Genomic DNA, 26,034 nt, shown 5'->3' with positions numbered 1-26,034 from the left:
ATGAACTTCATTCATACTTTTTAACAACAAATACATTGTACTGATTTGTGAAGTCCTCGTTAATTGGGGTATAATTGTAACCCATCTTCAGATCACATTGGAAATGGATTTTCAACCCAGAAAAGCACTGGTAAAGAGCAGCCTAGTTGTTATGGCAGCAGATGCTCCTAAAGAATCCGTCTAGATTCACATCATTAACAACTCAAACAGTTACGAAAAGAAAAGAAGACAATAACTAAGAATTTGCAAAAATACTTGTTTGCATCATGTGACAAAAAACTAATATCCAGAATAAAGAAGTTTAAAAACAAATCAGTACATGCAATAATCCAAAAGATAAGTCGGCCAAAGAAAGACAAATGGCCGATAAAGGTACCTAACTTCACTATTAATTTTTTTAAAAAAAATAAATATTAAAACAATGAAACAATTAAAATCAAAAACAAATAAAATATTGAGCTTACTCACTGTTGGTGAAGGCTAGAGGCTCACACATAAGTCACTGACGGAATCACAATGAACAGAACCTATCTGACGGGCAGTCTAGCAATAGCCACCAAAATTCTACGTGTGTTGTACTTTTTCATACAGGAATTCCATTCCCGGGAATTTATACTAAAGAAAAAGTTGTGAGGAAAGAGTGAAGAAATAAAATAGAGTCACAACAGTCAAGCCGCTCAATTTCTAAAGTCAAGTAGGCTGAGGCATGAGGACATGATTCCATTCTTCCCTTAACTAGCCTGGGAACTCCACTTCTGAACTTTCGGTCCTGTGTCAATGCCTGGAGATGTCTGTAAACCCTATGCACAGCTGTCTGAAGCACGTAGGATGGAATGTTCACATATCCAGACCACCTGCCAGACCACCTGACATCCGTTATCCAGACCACCGGTCACCTAGATGAACCATCTTGGATCAATCCAGAGGACTGATTCTTCTCAAGAATGTTCTCTTTCCTGTAAGAACCTAGCTTTTCTTTCTTCTTTGGAACAGCCTGGGTATTGCCTAGTTGTGTTTCCGATATGCAAATCCTAAGACCCTTGAATAAAATAAATCTTTGCACTATTTCCAGCCATGACCTCCCGACTCCTTCACGCTCAACTGACAGTTGTCTAAATCTATATACGAGCATTTGTTAACAAGGGCCCAATACTGACAAGTGCCTCAATGTTCTTCCATAGTTACATAAAGTATGGTATACTCACACAACGAAAGCCATTTTGTCATTGAAGAGATTAAGTAGGAACTGCTAAGATGATAACAATGAAAACATCTCCAAAATATACTAGTAAGTGAAAAAGAGCAACTGGCTAAATAGTATGTACTGAATAATCCCATTTTTCATTTTGTTTTTTCAAAAAGTATACATGTAGATTTAAAAGAAAGTCTCCCAACAGCAATTGCCTTTGGGGAGTGAGATTATAGAAAGGGTTATGCTCTATATATCCTGTGTTGTTTGAACTGAATGCACCTATAAACTTAAAAACTAAAGAACGTACATTTTGACAAAATGAAGTAGACTTACAGTTATGAGCAGGCAGCACAAATGTTTATACAGTTGCATATTCTATAATATCCCCATAACTTCACTCATCAAAATTAACCATGAAGAGATGAATCTGGAAACACTGTCTCCAGGTTTGCTGCTGCACACATCTGACGGGAGAAAACCTGGAAAGTGTCACCCCAGGCAGCAGCACCGTCCTCAGGAACAGGGAAGGACAGAGACCAAGCAGAGCTGTGCCAGGCAGCAGGAGAGGCCCCTCGTTTGGCCAGAGGCTGGTAACAGAATGAACTTGTCAGCTGGCTTCAGTGCAGACCAAGAAAGCAGGAGGGACAAGTCCAGCTTCACAAAGTCAGACTCTTTCCTTAAAACAGACCTAGGGAATAGCTCTCCTTTCCTGAGCTGAAATGAAAACCATCTCCCTCTATTGTTATTTCCACATCAGAATTTATCCAGGCTCCAATGCTTTCATTAGCACATCGGCCAAGTCTTCTGAGTCACACAGAAGAGGGAAGAGTCTTCTCAGGCTGAGTCTCTTTACTATTTGTTTCCCTGATTCCTCCCCTCTCTCCTGGACAGAGTTTCACAATCTGACCACTAGAAATACGTGTACTTTATGTAGTTATAATTTGTAACGAGAAAACGTGTGATGGAGATGTACTCCCTCTTTCCACGATACTTGGCCAGGGTTAAAGTGCTAATCCACTTAAAAACATTTTTAAATGCAGCCTCCCAGGCCACAGACTTCAAAATGCATCAACATGCAGAAATGACAAAATTGGTGGAAATAAAGATGATCAAGAGACAAGACAACTGGCTGCAGGACCTGACCCCAGACTGGAACCTGCATGGGACACTATAAGGACACTTTTGGGTCAGACAATAATATTGGAATGCAAATAACAGATTGGGTATAAGTAACCAACCAACATGACATTATCCACAGTTGACTGCTGAACTATCGTTCACTAAGTGCATATTTCTATTTGCAGGAAATACACAGTGAAGCACTTGGAGGGTAAAGGGCCGTGATATATGTCACTCATCCTTCAATGGTGCAGAAGGAAACTCTGTGTGTGTGTGTGTGTGTGTGTGTGTGTGTGTGTGTGTGTGTGTGTGTCTATAGACAGACAGAGTGGATGGTAATCCACTTTGGATAATTCAAGGCCAGAAACCAAATGTGACGGGGGACAGTTAGGTCCGGGGGGTTCTTTACAAACCCATTTTATTTCCTGCTGTTACAGAAAACGCAGTACCTGTGAACACACACAAGTCAGGGAGCAGCTAACTCTGCTGTTATTCTATGTCCAAAGACGGTATTTAAGGTGACACCACCAGGCCCCAGGCAGAGCCGGCTGAACCTCATCAGGAAGCGTTGGCCCTCGTCCTCAACCCCGTTCTGTCCATCACCTTCCTCATGTAGGGGTTCAGAACAAGTCACCCCAAGATGTGACTGTGACATTTGGATTATTTTGAGCCAAAGGCAACTGAGACCCTGCAGACTCAAGGAAACCTTCTGCCTCCTCTTAACTACCTAGAAGAATTTAAATTAGGAGCATTGTCCATAATAAGAGTGATCACCAAAAACAGCACGCATGCCCTATCTATAGGGCAGGGCAGACGCCTAGTTACTGACCATGTGCTCTTTTTATTGTCCAGTTATGACCCTCTGAAGCCCCAGGTGCTTGACTTCAACCTTAGCTCAGAATGTCATACGAGGTCAGACAATTAAGTTCGCATACTGTTCCTAGAACAAGTGCCACACACCTCATTGCTGAATATCACCATGGTCACTTTCCAAGTACCCCCCTTGGGAAGCTATGCACCGACACCAGTGCCTAGTCCACCCTTCAAAGCACTGTTGAACTCTTTTTCTGGAATGGCCATCACAGCTGTCATCATATTACACTTGATGTCCTGAATGTCATCAAAATGTCTTCCTTTCAATATTTCCTTTATCTTCAGGTAAAGAAAGAAGTCATTGGCGGCCAGATCAGGTGAGTAGGGAGGGTGTTCCAATCCAGGTATTTGTCTACTGGCTAAAAACTCCCTCACAGACAGTGCCGTGTGAGCTGGTGCATTGTCGTGATGCCACAGCCATGATTTGTTGGTGAAAAGTTCAGGTTGTCTAACTTCTTCACACAGCCTTTTCAGCACTTCCAAATAGTAAACTTAGTTAACTGTTTGTCCAGTTGGTACAAATTCATAATGAATAATCCCTCTGATACCAAAAAAGGTTAGCAACACCGCTGCAACAAGTTCGCAAACTTAATTGTCAGTTAATATATACACTGCTTTCCCTTTCTGTCTCTGAAAGGCTCATGGGTGTGGGATTCCCATACGTACATATGTAGTTACATTTGTTACTTTCACTTGTTAATCGGCTCATGCAGATTGAATTATTAGACCAGCTGGGAGCCCTGTGAAGGGTAGAGGAAGGTTTCTCCGTGTCCCCCTGCACTGACAGGGACCTCCGGTGCAGGCACCGCCCCATGTCACGCTCCTCCAATAGGACGGCAGCCTTCCTGCAGCCCTTCACCCACCACGACACTCCCACTTTGTCCGTGTAATCTAAGGGACACTCATGTAGACATGTTCGAACCAATCTAAAACTCATCCTTTTAAACACATCATGGACCGCTCACAGGAGCTTGCGAGTAACTCCTTTTGAAACTCCCAAATTTAGGCGATTCCAGAGCTCAGTGGAAGGCTCACACGTGCTCGCTGCGGGGAGTGAAAAAATCAGACATTCGACCTGTAAGTCAAGGGGAACAGAAACAATGTAGGAGGGAAGGGAGGGAAGGAGGGAGGAAGGAAACCACTAATGGGATACACGAGCGAGCTCGTTGAAAACTCAAAGCGGCTGATTGGGGTGAGGAAGCTTACCTCGGGGGACACAGCGGGCTCCACGCACAGCCAGCACAAGACGCTGTAAGACAAGAAAGGGACCCAGTCAGAAAGACGAGTGGTCAGCAGTTTTCAAAGTGTGGTCTGAGGATCCCCAGGGGAGGGAGGGGTTTCAAGACCCTTCCAGGGGCCCCTCAGGTCAAAGCCATTTTCACAAGGACACCAAGCCATTCACCTTCTCCCTCTCCTCTCCACAGGGTGAGTAGCATGTCACAGCACCAAACACCTGAGAATCCAGCTGAATTCTCTTAAGCCAAAGAGTGAAGAGATCTGCACAAATGCAAAGAGATGCTATTCTTTCTGCGCATTCAGTTTTTGTTTTGGAAAATAGTGATTTTCATAAAACTTGTTATTTATAATAAAATGCAAAGGGCTTGTTGCCACTTTAAATTCGTAGTTTTAGACTTCTCGGTTTTAATTCTAATATCATAAATATCAGCAGAGAAAAGCCATGTAATCCAAAGCTCTTTGGCACCTTTGATGGTTTGGAGGAGTTTCTGGCGCCTAAGCCCACCGCTGAGACCTGCTGCTCCGGGCTCTGTTCCGGCACTGACCCCTGTGAACCTGCATCAGCTTTTAGCAACAACGGCCAATGTCGGCGTCAGTGTCAGGGAAGCAGAGCTGACTATGCGCGAGGAGCTCCACTAAACTTTACACGTTACTTCCAAACTCACAAGCACCTTAAGAAATCACCCCTTTCTGCCCCCTGGAAGAGGAGACTGGCACTCTAAGGGACAAGTCACTTGCCCAAAGTGAATTGTCAAGTTACACCAAGGAGGGTGTGAACTGAAGTCGGCTCCTAAGATCATGCTCTTTCTATTTCATTTTCTAAAACAGTAATTATGAGAATTTCTGCAAACTAATTAGGAGTGAGGTGCCCTGGGGCCCACACTGCTACCTGATGTCACACGGACGCCAAACGCACCGTGAGCAGTGCGCAGCCTGGATGCAGAGCCACCCACGCGGCTTCTCCGCCTCCTAACACACAGACCCCAATGAGTGGGGGCCCCACACAGCCCGGCTACACCTGATGTCCCTGCACATGTGAACACTGCCCTTGCCACTTTGAACAGGATCAGTCACAGGGTCACCCACCAAGAAGGCTGTCATTGGCCTTGGCTTTGGAAACTCACCTTTTCCAATCTTTCCCAACTTTTATGAAGCACTGACACAGCTGATGACGAGCTACTGTAATAAGTCCCCCCATTTCAGCTGAATTTAAGATTATGTGCAGGGGTAGGGGAGGGGACAGAAATTCTCATTGACATAACTCGTGCAGCCAAGAAAGCCGATTCTAAGTTTAAAAATTTAAAGCATAGGACGGCAAGCTCCTCAAAAAATTAAACACAGCGTTACCACCGGACCCAGCAATTCCACTCTGGTACAAACCCAAAGAACTGAAAGTGGGGGCTTGAACAGATATCTGTACACGCGTGTTCAAGGCAGCATATTCACAACAGCCAAAAGGCAGAAAACACCCAAGTGTCCATCACCAGATGAACGAATAAACAAACTGTGGTCCGTCCATATAATGGAAGATTATTGAGCCGTAAAAAGGGACGGCGTTCTGACACCTGCTGCCACATGCTGCTGAGTGAAATAAGCCAGACACAAATGACAGATCATGCACATCCCACTTATGAGGTCCCTAGAGTAGTCATATTCCTGCAGACAGCAAGTACCAGGGGCTGGGAGAGGAACAGGGAGTTACTGTCTAACGAGGAGGAAGTTCCTGCTCAGGAAGATGAAAATGCTCCGAGTGGAAGATGGCGTGAGTGCTTCCCGCCACTGAACTGCACCCTTAGAAATGGGGAAAATGGTAAAATTTTGTTATGTATATTTTACCATAATAAAAAGAAAACACCAAAGTATTTATTAAAAAGACTACCCAACATAAAGTAATTAGAAAAGGATATATTATTGACCACCACATGTCATGGTTTCGGTCTTCATTAGCTTATTATGTACAGCCAAATGCCCAGCCGCTCAGCAAATGCTCACTGACCACCGGGTGAGTTCTCAGCTCCTGGGCTGGGAACTGCTCATAAAAACATGGAGACAGCCAGCCACTGCCATGAAGCAGGGACACCAGCGACCTGGACACAGTACCGGAGACCCCGAAAAGCAACCTGGCCTGGCCCACACAGGACACACAGCCGCACCACAAATGATCAATGTTCCCTGCAAGCAAAGCACAACTTGTACAACTTAAAAAAAAAAAAAAAAATCAAATCTTCTAAAGTATCAATGTTTTCCAAAGTTTTAGAAACCCATTTTTTTCCTCTAAAGTGGCTTTCTGGTTTCTGCTTTTTCTGATGCTCATACATGATAAAACTCTCAACTTTGATTTACAAGAGACGCCTTTAAAAGTCCCACTGAGAGCAGTCTGCTTCGTGAGGATTCGGCCGTGGTTCTGCCGCAGCAGGCGCGTCCCATGACGCTGTAATTCCCTCGCACAATGAATTGGGCTCTGCAGCAGGCACTTTTCCTTCCTCTGACACAGCAAACATCCTGTAAACAATGAATGCCCCCCTCTTTGCACCGCCTGCTTTGTTTACTGACAGGAAAGGAAACCACAAATCCTCCAAGTGGCATCGAGGACTTGAGTTTGCTTCACTTCCTGCCAAGCAGGTGGTTTATATGAGGAACTGGCTATTGTCTTTTGCCTGGTTCTGGCTGCAGAGAAGAAGCCAGAGGGAGCTTTGGGCAGACTGAGGTCTTCCTGCCAGAGGGAAGGGAAGCGGGGGAGGGGAAGGAGCGCCCTGCCGGGCCCTGAGGAGAGGGGCTGCCTCCCACTCCAATAGGAAGCTGCCAGAAACCCAGATTTGCAGGAGACAGAGCTCTGGCCCTTGTTCCTACCAGCAGGTCCCTCAGCTGTTTTCCCAGTGCAAGGGGTTCTGAGAAAGTGAAGGCAAATATTTTCTTCCCACTGAGAAGAATAAAAATATTCCACCCAGCTCAAAATCACTATTTCTCCCTTGACTATTAGGACGGGCTTGCTAGTACAGTGGTACCTCGGTTTTCGGACGTCTCAGAACTCGAACGGTCTTCCGGAACAGATTACGTTTGAAAACCGAGGTACCACTGTATTCAGGGAAAGCCAGCACCTGGGCAAAGCTAATTTTTGTTTTCTTCTTGATTTAAAAAGTGAAAATTCCTTTCAAAATACTGAGCTCTCTGCGAGGGGCAGAGTGGTAAGTGCTGATTTCTGTCTTTGACCTGTGAACTCTGGCAGCGTGCACAGGGGTCCCTGCTTGTTGCCCCCATCGGTTCTGGGCCGGCAGGCCGGCCTCGGCCCCTTCCCCAGGTCTGCGGACCAGCCGGAACCCCAACCCAGACCTCGGCCCTCTGGAAGTACAGCACACACGTGGGGGGCCGGGGGGAACATGGAATCAGTGCCAGTCACCCCCGAGAGTCTGGGCTCGCGGGGAATTCTCTAGGGGCCTTTCACATCCGGTTCAAGGCTGCACATCCAGCACTAAGCACCGTGCTCTGACTTACAAAATACCCTATAGCTGTCTTCTTTAAAGACAAAAAGGGAAGGACAGAGGGAAGGGGGATGTGGGGAAAAGAAGGAAAGGAAAAAAGACCGCCTGCCCGTGGAGATTTAAAAGGCACTGAGAAGCACACGAGACCAGTCATTTCCAAACGGGCATTCCTACAGAACAAGCTGAACCGTATGAAATCACCAGTATTCTGCCCGTTTACATAAAACCAGGACCACCCGCTCAGACCTGATCCCCGCAGTGAGCCCACCGACTCAGGCCTGTCTCCGTCACGGACCCCGTGTGTGGGTCCCCTGCTGGCCTCCCCCATCTCTCTTGGGCCCAAATAGCCAAAGGCCACGTGAATGACCCGCAGCACCCCCAACTCAACGTGCAGAACACAGACTCCCAGTCCTTCCAAACCACCGCTGCTCCCCACCTTCTATGTCGCTGACAGCTGCCTCCCCATTCAGCCACGAGCCCCGCAGCCGCGGAGTGGGGGGAATCTGCCCGGCACAGCTTCTTCTGGTCCCCGCCCTCCCCTCAATGTAATGCTGGCCACTCGTTCAAGGACTGCACAGAAACTTGGCAAAGCTTCTACATCTTCTCGGGGTGCTACTGGGGTCTTGGGAGACACGTTCAGTTTCCACTGAGGGTGCTAAGCTGGGAGGATGCGAGGTGCTGGCTGCCGGCTTGCAAACACGGGGGAAGGGCTGACATGAAGGTGCAGAGGGAGGAGGCCCCAGGACGTCCCAGCCCGGACGCAGCCATGGGCAAAGCATGCTCCTCCCAACACCCCGCTTACTTGAGCAGGACCTTTCCTCTTCTGCTGCAGGTGGTTTAAGTTGGGGTTCTGTCACTCATCACCCACATTGCAGAGGAACACACCTATTCCAAAGGGCACCATGCACAACTTCAATCTCTAGCCTTCAACTCATTCCGTAAAATGGCCTGAGGACCTTTTCCCTGAATCAGTCTGCAATAAATGCCCTCTCCCGAATAAATACGCCCTAAAGTCTTCCACCTGTGTCCCTTGTATCAGGATGGCCAGATCACCCAAAATGTCACCATCCCTCAGCACCTAAGACCAAAGCTTCCACCCACACAAAACTTTCTCCGACATTTCTAGGGGAAAAAGTTTTAAAGAAAACCTCTGTGACAGTGTCACTTCCCTCTACTGCTCCCAGAGACCACTGCTTGTATCTTTGGCTCCAACATTTTCAGTCAGTCTCACACGTGATTTATGAGCGAAGTCTGCTGCCATCACTTGTGAGTTCCTCATGAGCAGAAGCCTCAGGAACGACAGATAATCAATAAATCGGTGGTGAAATGAATAACCAGGAGCAGGCCAGCTCCCTGGACTCAAAAAACATTTGCTGACGATGACGTCACAATTAACTCAAAGTCTTTATCCCTTTGTATACATTTATTACATTAACTTTTTAGGAGTAAATAACTAAATTACCATGACTACTGGGATGGCCTTGATGTGGTTTAGGAAATGTCTGGCCTCTTTCAGTGTTGCCCACAAGTAAGATCTATCAGGAAGATTCTTGGGAACGAGTACACCTGCTAGATGAAAGCTAAAGGCTGGAACTCCTCCACAATGGCCACCAGCCCGAACTTCGGCCCAGGCAGCCATGCCACCGGCAGCCCCTCAGCTCCTGCCCTGCCAGTCTTGCTCACACCCCGAGAGGCTTTTCTGACTCGCTTAGGCAGAGGATGGAGCAGCAAGAAGCCATGATGTTGTTTGGTGAACACCCCTGTCCGCTATGCAGTGGGGAAAGGATGACGAGTAATGAGAGAATTAATACGGGCACCAGGAACCTTTGTACCCGCGGAAAGATGTATGTGGTCACCGCAGACACCTACCCAAGAAGGAAAAGGACGTTGGACTTCGAATGCCTGCTGGTCCCTGTTCTTCCATCAGCAGCAGCTTTGTCATCTGCATGTAGCCCAGCAAAACATTACAAATAAGGAAGTAGCATCCCTTCACATGGTCATTTATGTCTGTTAGCTTAAGAGTTAAACACCCATCCACCCGTAGGAGCACCCAGAACCCAATGGGGCACCCTCAGAGAGCCGTGCGTGAACTCCTGCTCTCCGTACAGGCTGAACGACGTTCTGCAGTAATGGTGCCACAATGGTGCCATTTTAAAATTGGGAGAGCCTCTATCATATGCCTAAAATAGTATTTGTTACATTATGATGAAAGGAAAGAATAAAACACATTTGTGAAATTTGCGTGGATTCTCTAATTGAAGGGAAAGTACTAATAGCAATCCTAACAAACTAAGAAAGTCTAAATTCTGACAAATGACTACAGGTGTCCGTAAAAGGTAAAAATGCCCCAGCTAATAACTTAGCTAGTAGCACTGTCCCTGTTTTCTGACATAGAAAGGGACAGAACCCATTATGAGATGAGTTTCTGGAATCATACTTAAATACCACTTACACAAACTACAAGATGAAAAATCCATGATGAGTTGGGCAAACCAGACAGGAGAAAAATGAGAGAGGGAAAATAAATTGGTATAGATTTTTCTATTACAGGCTTGACCACAACTAGAAGAAGAAATCAATCAGACAAGTGCAAAGTCATCTAATCAGTATGCTGTCACATCTGGGCGAAGAGGAAAGCATCCAGCTGACATCTATCAAATATTTAGTAAGTAGTACGGGTCTATTTCATTTAAACCCCATTACTTCACATTGTTCAGATTTTATACAATTATGTATCTGCTCACCTGAGATGCAGATCTTTAATTCATATACATAAAAGTAGAAAATGCAAAGCTAACTTCTGTAACTAATACACAATTTGGGGAAAAAATACAATGAAACCATTTAAAATGTAATAAAAGAGAGTAACCTTTAAACACCCACCCCAGCTATCTGCTATATTCTGTTTTCTCAGTACCCACGTATTAGGCCATTAGATGACAGCTCTATAAAGGTGGTCGGTGCAGTCTCCTTTTCTAGAGTCGAATGCTTATTTTCTAGCTGAGACCTTTTATCCCTCCAGTGAAAGAAGACAGTTTACAATGTCATCTGTGGACAAGAACGATCTGGGTCTTATTACACAAACACAGATGAAGAGGTACAGTTTCTGTCCAAGTGAGTGGGAGAAAGAAGGAAAAAGGCCAAAGGTTAGGAATTTTGCATAAGCGAAAACTGATCAAAGAAGAATCTTCTTCTCTAATATCCTCTCCCTTCCTTCCTGTTTCTCTCACCTTCCAAACTTTTCCACACTCCACAGGAGCCAGCCGCTGACGCCTGAAGCTCTTGCACGCATCAAAGATAAAGCAGTAGGACAATGAAACAATAAGAGAGCAAAGGAGAAAGAAAGTCAGGACCTGAGGATTGCAGGAAGGCTCCTGGAGTCTGGAAGACGCCTTCTCCACAACAAGGTCTCCTTAATCGTAATAACCCAACGAGGAGAAAAGCAGAGGGAAGACATGCTAAGAGAGCTGATACGGAACATGCAAATCGTGTTCCAAACAGCGGGAAGCAAAAATGCAGGTTTGGAAATAACACAGCTACTGACTTGCGAACGCTCCATAAATGCTTGCTGAACTGAAGGAAACATTTCACAGGTTGAAGTGAGAAAAAAGTGATGAGCAAGGCTGGAAAAGGTGGCACCTCTAATCTATAAAAATAATAACAGTAATAAAAAGAAAACTCTGTAGGGAGTGGGGTTGGGATGCTATTTCAAAACAAAAGGCCAACAGAAGAGAAGATAATATTTACTTAGCTCGGCCTCATCAGCTAATCCAGGAAAATCCCACATAAAAGCAAAGCTGGTCAGTCCTCCTGGGGCTTGTTTGCTGCCACGCAAGGTGACAGGGCAGGGACATAGGCTCACTACAGCCCTGACCACACCGTCCTTTGATCTTTCTCGTTATCACCGTGAAGTCAGTGAAAAAGAAAGTCGTCAGGTCCACATCTTCAGGAGCAGACGTCCAATAATATGTTTATTAATATTTTATCAGACATTTTCATTTTATCTAGACAAGTCCATCAACTCCACAATGCCTCCACGACTGGGGATTCTGAACGTAAAGAGCAGGGGAAGGACACCTGGCCGCATCTCAGAGCCTCTGAAAACCTACTCCAACCTGCGAATTCCAAATTCCCAAGCAGAGCCTCTCATGTCATCTCGCAAAGTCAGAAATTGAAGAGAAAAGGAAAATGTGGCGGAGTATCGACTCATGAGTAACCAGCTATCCTGAATAACCTAAACTGGTAACAAACTACAAAACAAAACACACAAAGGCAGCGGTTCTAACCCATAAAAGTATAAATGAGTCCTCACTGTCCCCAAGATAAATTTAAGAACAAAGAAACACGTTGACAGAAATGACAAGGTCTTCTCGACACGAAAGTCTTTCTCTTCTGGAAACTCCCAGGGAGAACACACTTTTGACGCTTCACACATTGAGAACGAAATAAACTGCTAATCAACCACCTAGTCACCGCGCAAAAACAGGGGAAAACAGGAGTGAACGACACTTGGGCACGAGGAGTCATTTTCCTAACCGACTCGATGCCCGTCCTTTATATGCGGGGTACATCCCCCAAGCAGGGAAAGCGCTGGTCGGCTTTTTAAGTAAAATCAGCAAAGGGTACAGTTATCGCTGCTGGAATGGTTCTGCCCCGCTGATGACGGGGACCCTGAGGGAACAGAACACAGACCCACAGGGCCAGGGTAACTGAGGAAGATTATGGAATCACAGGACAGGAGGGATACAAGAGGCTGTGCGACTACATGCCACAGCTTCAGTACTTTTACAACACAAGGACAAAAATGCACCTTGATAAATCCAATTTTTAAAAATCCACTAAATTTATAATATAAGCCCATTACTCTCAATCGAATTTTTTCAAACTACGACTTGTATTTCCTGAGTAACGTGTCAGGCACAGACTTAGATGTTCGGGAGCATGAGGTGACATCCCCAGCGGAAGTGTCACTCTCCGCTCACTCTCTTCCACATCTTACCTGCCCCCCTGCCCCGCCCCCCAACCCAGCACAATGTCTGTGGTCCATTTCTGTAACACACAAATGTAGCTTCTGCTTCATTTAGCACTTTTTCCGATGGTTCTCAAATGTGAACCATAGACCCCTGGGTTCTATCGACTCATGATATTGCAAAATGAAATGTATCAACATTTGGGAGGTCCTCCGTATGACCAATGCGTGATATCCAAAATCATACATGGAACAGAGTTTTAAAAGTTCAGGGATATGGTTTCAGAATCTACATTTCAACCAACCTTTAAGAAACACCACTTGTTTAGTGTACAATCAAAGAAAATCCACAATTATCTACAAAGAAATCACCCCCTCTCCCCAACTCCATTCCCGTGTGAGGCTGGCTTCTCCTTCCACATGGCGATGACATCACATCGGAAGGACTTCAGACGACAAGGTTACGACCCCGCTGTCTATTACGCCAGATGTTTGGAAAAATTATAAAACACACTGTCAATAAGGTTTCTTTTGCTTTGAAAAATGGTCACTTTTCATAGAAATGGTACTTATGTTAACATGTAGTAGGTTTATTATTTTTAAATTATGAATGTATTTTTAATCTCTTGGGTTTTATTTCTGATATGGTAAATATCCACAGCTATAATCCACATAAACAAAAGCTCTTGAGTCCTCACTAATTTTTAAAGTGTAAAAAAAGTCCCGAGACAAACATTTGAGAATTACAATCTTAAAGGAACATTTAGATGGCAACTCCCACAAAACATCAAATGTGAGAAAGACAGCAGGTGAGCTAAAATTTCTTAATCATCAAAGGACAATGCGAAAAGCAGCCCTATTTTAATTCATCAAGCCAAATACACATTTATTGTGGATTCTCTTTAGGGATAAACAGCTGAAGTATTTAAACATTTGGGTCTCCATTAATCTATAAATTTCCCAAAGCACTAGTCTTGGGTGACACTACAGTAACACCATATGAAAATTTACCCAATTAGCTCACTGACGTGCATATTCTCCCAAATTCACTGTAGTCTTTTGCCACCACTGGCTGACAGACTTCTCACTGAATTATTGATTTTTTTGCCAATTCATTACCATAGTAAGATTCAGTTGGGCTTATCTCTGCAAAGTTTTTTTTTCCAGTCTCACTTTTTTGTTCCCTTTAGAGTCTGTTGTGAAATCAAAATAACTGGAAACCTAAGGCTGAGACACTGAATTCTAAAAATTTCCTTGGCCCAGCTTACAAATAACCCAGTTGTCAGACACTACAAAGGGCAAAGACCTATTTTCCACTAGATTCCATACACTGATGTTTTCCACTTAGATCTTCCTTTAACTCTCTGTCAGTACCACAGCTTTACTATGTGAATCTTAGAATAAATCCGTTGGACTGAACCCAGTTGCAGACTGGTAAGTCCACACATGTGTGTGCTCCCATGCATAAAGTGACATGCTTGAGGTATAGGAACAATCTTAGAAATCTCATTATCAATAGGAAAGCGCATGAGTCGAAGAGGAGGAAAAACAGTTTCTAATTCCTGAAACAACACTGCACAGCTATACGGGAGCTCCTGCAGCAGGTCACAACCCAGCTAGTCCAGGATTAGGGCCCCACGGCACAACAGGAAGTCCATCCCTGCTCCGGCACAAGGCCTCTGCAGGCCACCTGGCTGTCCCCACAATTAGGGATGCTGGCCCCGCCCCTGGCTTGGAATTATATTTCTCCCCGCCCCTTCCCCACGAAATCCTTCAACACCTATGGAGTGACAGTGGGGCAGGGCACCTGGCCCCATCTCCCCACCCCCATACTCTGCCACCTCTATCAAGGGGTTCTACCAGGCCGGCTACTCAAAGCAAGACTCTACCTATAGAATACCCACAATGACTCTCCCTGATTTCTCTAAAACGTCGCCAATTTGAGCAATGGGAGCAATGGGAGCAATTTGAGCAATAAGGCTCAACTTATTTTTGTGCATAATTTCAGTCTGGAGAAAATCAACAAATTAAGCCAAAGTTTAAAAGCTGGAGAAAGAACTTGAACTCAATGAAAGGATCAGCATGAACAAGATCGCAGGACAAAGACAGACATTTTGAGCTCATACACATTGTTTTCTGGAAGAGGGAAGTATGGAGGAAACAACTCAGTGGACTTGCTACCAGAAGCTCACTCAAACCCGGGCCTGCCTGCTTCCTGCAGGCGCACAGAGCGCTGGGTCCAGCCCGCAGCAGTCGTCACACACACCCCTGCCTTCCTCCTGTATCTGCGCAGCCAAACACAGAAAAGATGGCCCAGCAGTGCAAAAGGATGAGATCTTCCAAGCAACAGTGGCCAAAGTCACAACATCAAACAGCGACATCATTAACAGGCAAAGGAACCTGGGTGGAGAAGGAACCCTTTAAAGAGAGACCTGAAATCCATGAACTTGCAGCAGACAATACAAACAGCAAGGACTCGGCTGTGTAAAGCTCCCTAAGTGTAGTTCAGAACAAAGGGTATGAAACCTCCATCCACTTTGTCTGCTCGGAGGACAAGCACAGGTTCATGCAGAGCTGTGGGTGTGTTTTCGGGAAGACGGCAGGGCCCGTCTGGCTCCTGCCTGACGGACCCCCCAGCGCCCTGTGTGACGGCATCAGCCCAAACGGGAACCAGGAGAAAACAGTCAAGAGTATTTGAATGGAAAGACTTAGCGACACGAAAATGAGTGACTCTGCCTAGTACAAAAATATTTCACATGTGATTCTCTACTTCCTTGACCAAACTGGAAAATAATTCCAGTTTGGAATCTGTTGATATTTCAGGGAGGGAGGTTAAAAAAGAAGAGTACAGAAACTTTCCACACTGCTCAGCGGGGGGCTGGAATGAGTCCTGTACCATGTGGACTAACGGGCGCAGGGCTGAGGGCCACTCGGCCTCCCCCGGCTGCGGGCTTCTCGCCGGCTGGGCGCTGGGGGGCGGGGGGGGGGGGAGGGCTGGAGCTCAGAGCTCCACCTGGACCAGACAGGACAGCAGGGAGCACCGGCCCTGCCGAGAAGGCCCCCCAGGCCAGCTGCCCCCCATGAGGGCACAGGGATGCGCTGGGTCCAGCCGCGTCTTCAGGCGGAGACTGGCTTAACCGTTAACCCGGAACTGCTTGACTGTCTAGCACCTCTGCCTCTTGTCTCGCTTTTGTCCGTCTTTTGGCTCCTGGAGCAGTTTACCCAACATGGCTTTCTCTGAGCTTTCCAGTCTCAGAGAACCACAATTGTGAGGCCACAACAGGGCAGAGTCTAAGAAAGTCAAACAGGGATGGTCCCTTATGGAAATGAGGGAGGGAGGCTTTGGCGCCCTGGTGCCAAACCCTCCCCATCCAGCGACCAGTGAAGAAAGGCTATTTCTACTTCAACAGTTGGCAGGATGGAACTGCAAACCCAACTGACCCTCCCTGGAGAGGGCCCAAAGTCCTTTCTCAAGTTTTAATTTTTAATTCACTAGGATATGTTAAGAAATAAACAGTTGAAATGGCAACAGCCTGGGCCTCTAGAACCACCTGCCACAAAGGGCCACACCCAAGGGTGTTTCCCTAGGGACTGTCCTTTGGATTCAGTGACCTGGGCCCTGTCTCTTCTTTCCCACTAATCAGTGCTCGAAAGGGACTACCAGAATCAGGAAGAAAGAAGGCTGGGTCATCTATTTCCACTAATTTACTACTGAAAATAAACCACCAGAGAAGGGGAAAAAAAAAAAGGAATGTAGAATTATCAGTTCTTAGACACACACACACACACACACACACACACTGATAGCAAGAGCAATATTTAGCACAGACATTTGCAGACACTTACTGTCTGAATTAAAACGGGAAGCTGCACAGATAGAAGTCACTGAATAATTGGCAGTGACGACAATCTTACTCTAGCTGCCAGATACAGTCGCCTTCACTCCATCTCAGGAGGTAAACACGTCTCAACTGTTAGAGCTGAATGGGGCCACCTGCCAGTTGGTTTTTAAAGGTTCTTCATTTTGGGATAGCATTGTGGCCACCTAAAATGTTCACACCTGAAAGATAATAGTCATATTCTATTATAAATTAAGACTGACGAATCAAAGTACTTCTGGCTTAGATGTGAAAATAAAACAAAAGTTGATTTATCATACTGTCTATAGGCCACTGGCCCTAAAGTATTTTTTTTTTAGAAAACTAAAAAAAAACTTGAGTCATCAAAGAAAAGAATGTTCATTGTTAACCAAAAACTTGGTCAACTGATAAGTTTCCTGGAATTAAAAAAAAAAAAAAAAAAAGCAAAGCAATTCTTCCAGAACCTTTCCTTAAAGAACCTTAGAAAACTAGCAGCAAGACTAATTTCTTCATATAAAATAAAAATGAGCACTAGTATTTCAAACTTCAGTTTACACTTTTCCATATGTTCACAGGAAAAGAAAAAAAGAGTGACACTACCTTTCTCTCCTTAAATCCTACATTTCATGCTTTTCTGTTGTACAACTAGAAAAATGGAAGAGGGGGGCAAATTAGTTGTAAGCAAGCAAGAAAATCAGGTCCTTTAACTCATAACCTCAAGGGACTCTCAGTTTTAACAGCAGCCCAGCCGCGGGACTGGACATCTGCAGGTGAACCCAGATTACCCAGGAAACACAGACACCAGCTGAAGAGTGGCTCTGAAGACACATCTTTTCAGGGCTGCATTAAGTATTACATCGCGTATCACACACTTAAACACAAAAACAACACGTTTAAGAAAAACGAGATATTTTCTCTGATCTTCTCAGTGAAATACTCCTCTTCCCCACAAAGACACCTTTAAGATGTTAAATTATCTGGTCAAACTCCTACCTTACAGTCAAGACATGTTGCTTTGCTCCATAGGCGTCCTAATGATGGGCCATGTTTCCTGAGTCCTTGCTGTGGCCGGGGACAGGGGCCGAGGCAGGGGGCCAGCCCCACCAGGCCACGGGCCCCCTCAGGCCCCCGCTGCATGCTTTCAGCCTGTGGACTAACACCAACCCACTTTTGAGACAGTCGTGAACATCAGCTGGATATTAACTGGGGGAGTTCCTTTCAAGGCCTGACCTAGAGACCACATTACATTAAAAATGTAGCTCCGGAGAATAAGGAACTCTGAAATAACTTAGAAAACATTTACTGTCTCTAGGGCGCTATTCATAGAATGACTGATTATAGTTTTGCTAAAATGATTAGAGAAATGTTACAAACGATCTGTACAATGTTGCTAGGCATCTTGAAAGTTAGCAAAGCAGCAAGAGTTTTCCAACAATCCAACAAGTTGTCAAAATAAAATGAAAAGATCGAAATTCTCAGTAACACAGAGAATAAAATAAAAGTTGTCCCATTAAAAACAAATCCTCAAATGAAATAAGCAATATTCATGAAGCTGGAATGAGGGTCTTTAGAAAAGCTGCCTCTCAGCAAGCACAGAGCTGGAGCCCCCCGCCCCCCGCCCCGAAGGGGGTTATTCTCTGTGGACAGTGGATGCACCAAGGGCAGGACCCTGCCTGGCCCGTCTGCGGGTCTGGATGGCCAATGTTAAGCGCGGCCTGACAGCCCTGCTCAGCTGCTTCTGACCTCCTGGCCGAGGGTCAGACCTCTGACCCTGTAGTGATCCAGCCCCCTCTGCTTCCCAAAGCCCCCTCCCCTCCAGTCTGTCAATGACCTCACCGCACCCCACCCACAAGAGCAGCTTCCAGAACAGGACGCCCACTACTCCAGTTCACTGATAACGTAAGACAGGAACCAAAGGAAAGTGTGGGTAGGGTGGCAAAGTGGCTAAGTGGGGCAGGGGGCTGTGCGGAGAGAGGCGGAGTGAAAACGAGCTGCTCGTGCTGAGAGCAAAACACGGGAGAAGCTGCTGGGGGGGCGGGGGTGCTGGTGTGGAAGACAAGGCGTAGGGGAGGGGCTCACACCTGGAGAACAGGGCTGGGTCTGCAGCCTCCCTCATGCCCGGCGCCTCCTCACACAGTCCACGCGCTCTGTCTGCAGTGACAGGGCCCATATACCTTCTGTTCCCAAAGGTTCGTCTTCACGCTCCTCCTGGGAGAAACACCTGGGACCAGCACTAACAGGAGCCAAGTTCAATTCTTCCTTCCCAGCCTCCTAACTGGCTCTTTAAGGGTTTAGGAAAATCAACAGGCTCCAGTGTTCTCACTAAAGTTTCTCCAGATCCCAGGACCCTAAATGGCTGAGTCTCCTAAGTCTAAAAGGCTCTTTCTTAGATCTAGTCAGAATCTCCCCCGAAATTCTCAAATGCCATTTCGCTTTTATAAAAAATTCAAGTTCCCAAAATCACGAAGAATAGCAATACACCAGATGCTTAGAGAGCAGGGGCGGTGCTCCCGGCCCCGACAGGTGGTCCTGCAGGTGGTGAAGCCCTCGTCCGAATCAGGCGGTGGGTCTCAGGCTCCACTACACGTCAGAATCACCTGAAGAGCTCTGGGAAGTCCAGGCCGCATCCATTCCGATGACACCAGACTCTCCAGGGTGCGGCCCCGGCATCTGTGGTTTTCCAAATGTCCCCACCACTCACCCCCCCAAAGGGCCACCAAGTTTGCGAAGACACAAAAGAAAACATGAGTGAAGAACAGGCCAGCCAGCGGCGGCGGGAGGGTTCCCACCGGGCACTCCCTGCCCTCTCCATGCATCACCGAACTCCCGACCTGTCAGCTGCCCTTTCACTCGGCACAAAGCCATCCTGCTGGTGGGCGGCAGTGAGGGTCAAGCTGGGTCTCAGCGGCCTTCCTGCCATCCTCCCTTCCATTCAGACAAAGCACACTCACCCCACCTTGTTTAATTTCTAGCCCAAAGAGCACAAAGCCCTGGGGCAACGAAAAAGGCCTTGTTCTAATAAACTGGTTCAAAAAATTAAACCCTGAAAGTCAAAAGGGTCTGGGTCCCTAATGACAACTGAAGATGTAGCACAAAGTTTCAACCTGCAACAACCTCCTTCCACCGCAGTGAAGGGAACCAGGACCAAGGACGGGCGAAGGTCAGAAGCACAGCCCTCTCTGTGCTCAGCTGTCACTGCTGCCACTGAGATCCTGCCTCTTTTCAGCTGTCACCTCCCTCACAAAGGACCGAAGGCCGGGGTCTGGATACTTTCTCCCCACACGCTAATCTCGTCCCATCCCGCTCAGTCTGGGCTGGGGCTGCAAAGTCATCTATTGTGTTCGCTGCACAATAGCGGTTTTCAGAACAATGACTTCCACAGAAACTGTCGAAATGAACTTTTCAGTGGGGGAGGGACTCCGTTTAGACTTATATGTATCCGCAGAATAGAGTCTGCGCAGCAAAAGGCCATTTTCTTGCAATCAATATGCTCTTAAAAAAAAGGAAAACCTGACTTTTAGAGACTTGTGAAATTTGAGCTTTATTCCTTTAACATTTTCAAAGGAAAAGTCCTGGATTCATTATGAACAAACAGCATAGTTTAGAGGATCAAATGGGTCCACAAACACCAGCAAACCTAATGTTAACTGCACAAACATCAATGCTGTCTTCCAGGACGGCTAGCAGTTACCTGGAAAGTTCCAGGGATGGGAAAGAGGTGAGTGACCTCCCTCGCCATTTTCAAAACTGCTCCATTCACTGAGGCTGCCGTCAGAGAGCTACGTCATAACAAGACGTTCAGAGCAGGTTTTCAGCTGCACGGGGTGCGGGTGGTGGCTGGACACAGAGGAAGGGCAGGAGAAAGACAAGAAAGGTCTTCCTCAAAAGCAAGCTGGGTCCCAGCAAGTCGTCAGGCTGGTCTGGCCGAGGCTCTAACGCTCGCTTCAGGCACCCCTGGCACGTGCTGTGCACCCACAGCTCACGCTCTCAGGCTCACCCACTGCCCCTGCACGGAACAAAAAGAGCACTGCACTAAGGGGGCTTCCAACACTCATGGGGCCCAGGGATCTGGCCCCCATGCTTCCTACACGGGAAACCAGCTCCGGGCTCACACTGCCATTGGTTCACATTTTGCTAAAAGGTACCCCAAGTGAGAGCTCAGTCAAAGAACAAGCAAGGCAGGACCCTAACACCGTCCTCTGGGCCCTGGATGTGCTTATGCTAATATGAAACCTTTACACTTGGTCCCAGAAAAAGAAACAGTGAAGACATTTCTTATTTAATCTGTTTTGTATCAACCAGTATATTCTGAAGTATCAGTGTTCATAGGAGAAAGGGTAGGGAGCCTCACTGCTGGAATTTAAACACCGAGTATCTATTTGCAGAGGCAACAGCTTATGGGTTTTGATGTTAACACAATCATTAAAGGGAACAGAGTTCCTGAGAAGCCAGCTACCCCTGAGAAGTGCTGCTTCCTGTCTTCCGGGAGGGGCTCCATTCCTTAACTCCAGGATCCTTTCACTCCTGAGGAGGCGGAGGGACTGACCTGATGAGACCACCATCCTCCAGCCTGGCCCTGGCCCTGGCCCTGGCCCTGGCCCTGACCCTGACCCTGACCCTGTGTTAGGAGGACCTTTGGTTTTCACCACACGCTCAGCCCTCCAACTCAGCCTCCATCGATAATAAAGGAATACTTTCGTGTCCACTTTTACTTCGTTTATAGTTTCCAACTCTGTCAAAGCTTGGGAAGGAAAAGCAGGTACTACTTATTGGCATCTGGGAGTCCTGAGGTCCGTGAATGGGAGGCAATATCCATTACACCTCACGAAAGGACACAGCAACCTACCATTCTTGGGTTTGTGAATGCAGCTAAAACCAAAATATGGCATCTCTTACCTCCCCCATTAGAACATCTGAATTTGTACCACGGTTGGTTTGTCTGAAAGTTGGCTAATAAAATACATTAGAAATGCTTGCAATTTAAAAGAGATACTCCCACCCTCATTCATTCCACAAGAATGTATTGACTGCCTATTATGTCTAGGAACTGTGCTAGAAACGGAGGCCCTACAATGGTAAGAGTCACCTGGTCTCTGCGCCCCAAGCGCGTGGCCTGGGAGGACAGAGAGGTGATTCCACAGACAGGCAGAGTGAGCTGGGATGCGCGCCTCGTGTAGACGCAGATGCTGGGGGAGCACAGGGCTGAGGCCAGAACGCGGTGGGGAGGGCCAGGAAAGTGTTCTCAGCCTGGTGACTGAGCTGAGAACTGAAGGGTCAGAGTTGGCCAAGCAGGCACACAGTGGGAAGGAGAGCGGGGTCAGGGGCAGCCCCAGCAGGACGCAGGATGATGGGTCTGGGTGGCGGGCGCCCAGCTGATAACAGCTCCGATGGTGGCGCTTAGAGGCCTGGTCTTCAACCTAAAGAAGTGACAAGATTTGATCTGGCAGTCGGACGAGTCACTCGGGCCACTGCTGTGGTGATCCAGGCATGGGAGGCTGCCCTTGGCCATGCAGCGACAGCAGCAGAGACTTCAGGAATCTCAGAGGGACTATCAGAACCCCAAACACAAATTCCTTTGGGGCAGGCATCTGAAAGAGCGCTTTGGCAAATGAACTCCTCACTACACATCTGGTCTCTGCATAAAAATCTTTCCGTGTCCGTTCTCTTGAAGAGTCACCTGTCTGTGGGCCGCAGACAGCTCCGAAACCGACAGCCTCCCGAAACTGCGCCTTCAGCCTTGGCCTGGCCGGGAGCACCTCACGTTCACTACCTGGCTCTCAAGGACAAACATGCTCTGTTTGGCCACTGTTCCTTCAAAACCCAGCTTGCGCACAACTCAAAGACACCTGCTGTCCTTTGGTTCATCCAGAAGGCATTAGAAACATCATACAGACCTACAGCAGAGACTGCCCAGCAGGCTGAGCTGGACCATGACAAGCGTTCTCAAATGCAGCTCGGCCCAGAACTCTCCCGGCCTCATGGGGCAAAGGCAGTGCGAGATGCCCCCTTCTCTGTCCAGAAGCCGGCCCTGAGGATGTGACACCGGCCCCTAGTAAAAGACTTCCAAACCCAAGGATTTTTAACCTGTTCATTTAATCTACTTCAACAACTGCTGATGGAGCGATTTTCCTGCTGACATGAAATCTATTAGATCCAATAACACCACTTTCCTCAGCCAGTAATGAGTGGCCACCGGCTAAACGACACCTCGTCACATGCTGTAAAACCTGGGACTGAACAGCACGGTGCTGGGGTATGGATTCGGGTCACACACTTTCTTTAACATAAACGACAGACTGGGGGGGTCACCTGGAACACAGCGGCTGCAGCCACATGGCGCCTCCTGCCGAGGCCGGTGTAGCTCAGGGAGGCGCACAGTGGGCCGACCCAGTGGCTGCTTCCTGACACCTCGCACCCCTCCCACCCCCCAACTAACACACACTTGGCAGGAGGATTCAGGACAGCAGGATGCTGACAGCTTTTCAGCAAAGTTCTGCCAGTAAGAATTCTGGCCAAAGGCAAATTTTTACCTGTGACAGGAAGTTGCATCACCTCCTATACACGATCAGATCAGAATGTGTAACAGATCCTGGGGAACCACACGACCCACGGAGTGCACCCCTGTGCCCACCCCGAGTGCCTTACCAGCAAGACGCAGCTGCAATGGCTTCTGAGAGCTTAGCAAGGGTGTTGCTCCCTGGAGTAGAGCTGCCTCCCGAGACTGGAGACCACCCCCCCGGGCCCCCTGCTGCAGTTCGGAGCAGAGCACATACCACAGATTTGGGCAAGAACTGGGCGTCCGCCCAGGTGACTGCAGTCAGCCAGGTGCAGCAGGAGGAAGCCACAGCACAACCAGAATGGCTCCAGACGGCACCGCTCAAAAGCACTTGACGAACCACTCGCTAATCTCACATCTACCTAGGCTTCTCCTGTCCAAGGCAGGAAGCACCTTCCAGAATGTGTGTGACTCAGATTTACCAGATGAAAACTTTAGCAACTAATGTGCTACGATTAGAAAGCAAACGCCTGCGCTTTGCTTGTGCATACGCGGGGCTCTGGACAGAATCAGGGGCAATAATCCACTCCGAAGCTTACTGCCTCCCCAAGGGGCACCCTTGGCCCTGCCGAGGTCCTGGAATTAAGACCGTGGGCTCTGCTGGACACTTGCCAGGGATGCTGAAGGACTTGGGGCTCAGCTCTGGAAGGAGCGATACACACGACACCCACCTTTGGTTTGCAATGAAGGGGCAGTGCTGGTGACAGTTACAAAGAAACCCCGTTTCTTTGCACATCTGTGCTGTGCTGTATTAAGCAGGTTAGCAAGCACATTCAGAAAACAAAAATTCTTAAATCAGCTTTTTTCCCCCCTAGTTCCTCTCCCTAATGAGTTAGGGCCAAAATAAACACTCCCTTTTATTTCCAATCAGGAATTTCTAACTTATTTTGGGTAAGCCAATCTCCCACGGGCAAGACTGCGTCATCTGGGCCAACACCTTACTCTGTGAATTGGGAGTTGTGAGTGTACAGGGGTGAGAGAAGCAGGTTCAAGGATGGCTGAAAACCAACCCTGTGCTATCGGAGGCTGGGCCTGAGGGTGTCTGTTTATATAATTTCCTAAAGAGATGACAACCTAAATTAAAGACACGCCTGCTGGGTGACACAACGCGGCCCATCTCTGAACGAGCTGTAAAGTCAGCAGAAGGCTGACGTTCAGCTCCACATACACGACATTCCAGAGCAGAGCAGGAGGTCACGGTCACCCAGGGAAAAAAGGGGAGCCTCAGGACACATAGGCCACAGCCATTGAGCGAAGGCGGCCATCATCAGTGTCCCAGAAACTGGTTACATAATGCACGATAAAATCATACAGGCTTCTCTCTCTAAACAGATACTGTTTCTCAGGACAAAACTATTTCCACTCCTCCCCAAGGCATAACATAAACAACCTGCTTCCTGTGGCCAGCGATGCCCAGGGCAAACCGACAGGGGAGGAGGTTTTAGCAGCATCCTCACTGCACCTCGCAGGGAGGGGGCCCCACTGGGGAGGCCTGAGGAGTTCCAACTGGCTAACAGCCAGGCCATGCCCAGCGAGGGGTGAGGGCCACATGGGGACTGAGGGGTGAGGGCCACACGGGGACAGAGGGGTGAGGGCCACACGGGGACAGAGGGGTGAGGGCCACACGGGGACTGAGGGGTGAGGGCCACACGGGGACAGAGGGGTGAGGGCCACACGGGGACAGAGGGGTGAGGGCCACACGGGGACAGAGGGGTGAGGGCCACACGGGGACTGAGGGGTGAGGGCCACACGGGGACAGAGGGGTGAGGGCCACACGGGGACTGAGGGGTGAGGGCCACACGGGGACAGAGGGGTGAGGGCCACACGGGGACTGAGGGGTGAGGGCCACACGGGGACAGAGGGGTGAGGGCCACACGGGGACAGAGGGGTGAGGGCCACACGGGGACAGAGGGGTGAGGGCCACACGGGGACAGAGGGGTGAGGGCCACACGGGGACAGAGGGGTGAGGGCCACACGGGGACTGAGGGGTGAGGGCCACACGGGGACAGAGGGGTGAGGGCCACACGGGGACTGAGGGGGTGAGGGCCACACGGGGACAGAGGGGTGAGGGCCACACGGGGACTGAGGGGTGAGGGCCACACGGGGACAGAGGGGTGAGGGCCACACGGGGACAGAGGGGTGAGGGCCACACGGAGACTGAGGGGTGAGGGCCACACGGGGACAGAGGGGTGAGGGCCACACGGGGACAGAGGGGTGAGGGCCACACGGGGACAGAGGGGTGAGGGCCACACGGGGACAGAGGGGTGAGGGCCACACGGGGACAGAGGGGTGAGGGCCACACGGGGACTGAGGGGTGAGGGCCACACGGGGACAGAGGGGTGAGGGCCACACGGGGACAGAGGGGTGAGGGCCACACGGGGACTGAGGGGTGAGGGCCACACGGGGACAGAGGGGTGAGGGCCACACGGGGACTGAGGGGTGAGGGCCACACGGGGACAGAGGGGTGAGGGCCACACGGGGACAGAGGGGTGAGGGCCACACGGGGACTGAGGGGTGAGGGCCACACGGGGACAGAGGGGTGAGGGCCACACGGGGACAGAGGGGTGAGGGCCACACGGGGACAGAGGGGTGAGGGCCACACGGGGACCGAGGGGTGAGGGCCACACGGGGACAGAGGGGTGAGGGCCACACGGGGACAGAGGGGTGAGGGCCACACGGGGACTGAGGGGTGAGGGCCACACGGGGACAGAGGGGTGAGGGCCACACGGGGACTGAGGGGTGAGGGCCAC

At 48.5% G+C, this 26,034-nt stretch overlaps 1 protein-coding gene across 5 annotated transcripts in view; it reads right to left on the bottom strand.

Moving 5' to 3' along the window:
- The window catches only part of SIPA1L2 (signal induced proliferation associated 1 like 2), a 200,769-nt gene that overhangs the window by 152,642 nt on the left and 22,093 nt on the right, over positions 1-26,034 (bottom strand). For 3 of the 5 annotated variants that reach the window (XM_033099637.1, XM_033099641.1, XM_033099640.1), the window contains exon 2: positions 4,391-4,433. The exons of 1 other annotated variant lie outside the window; for it this stretch is intronic. The gene's annotated coding sequence lies outside the window, so the exon portion shown is untranslated. Of the gene's footprint in view, positions 1-4,390; positions 4,434-9,768; positions 9,785-26,034 lie in introns of those variants that run through there. One more of the 5 variants, XM_033099638.1, reaches the window with a different exon arrangement.

This window comes from Rhinolophus ferrumequinum, chromosome 27 (genome assembly GCF_004115265.2).
Source record: "Rhinolophus ferrumequinum isolate MPI-CBG mRhiFer1 chromosome 27, mRhiFer1_v1.p, whole genome shotgun sequence".
NCBI lineage: Eukaryota > Metazoa > Chordata > Mammalia > Chiroptera > Rhinolophidae > Rhinolophus > Rhinolophus ferrumequinum.
The sequence above is the reverse complement of the archived record's forward strand: the minus strand, read 5'-3'. Positions and strand labels throughout refer to the sequence as shown.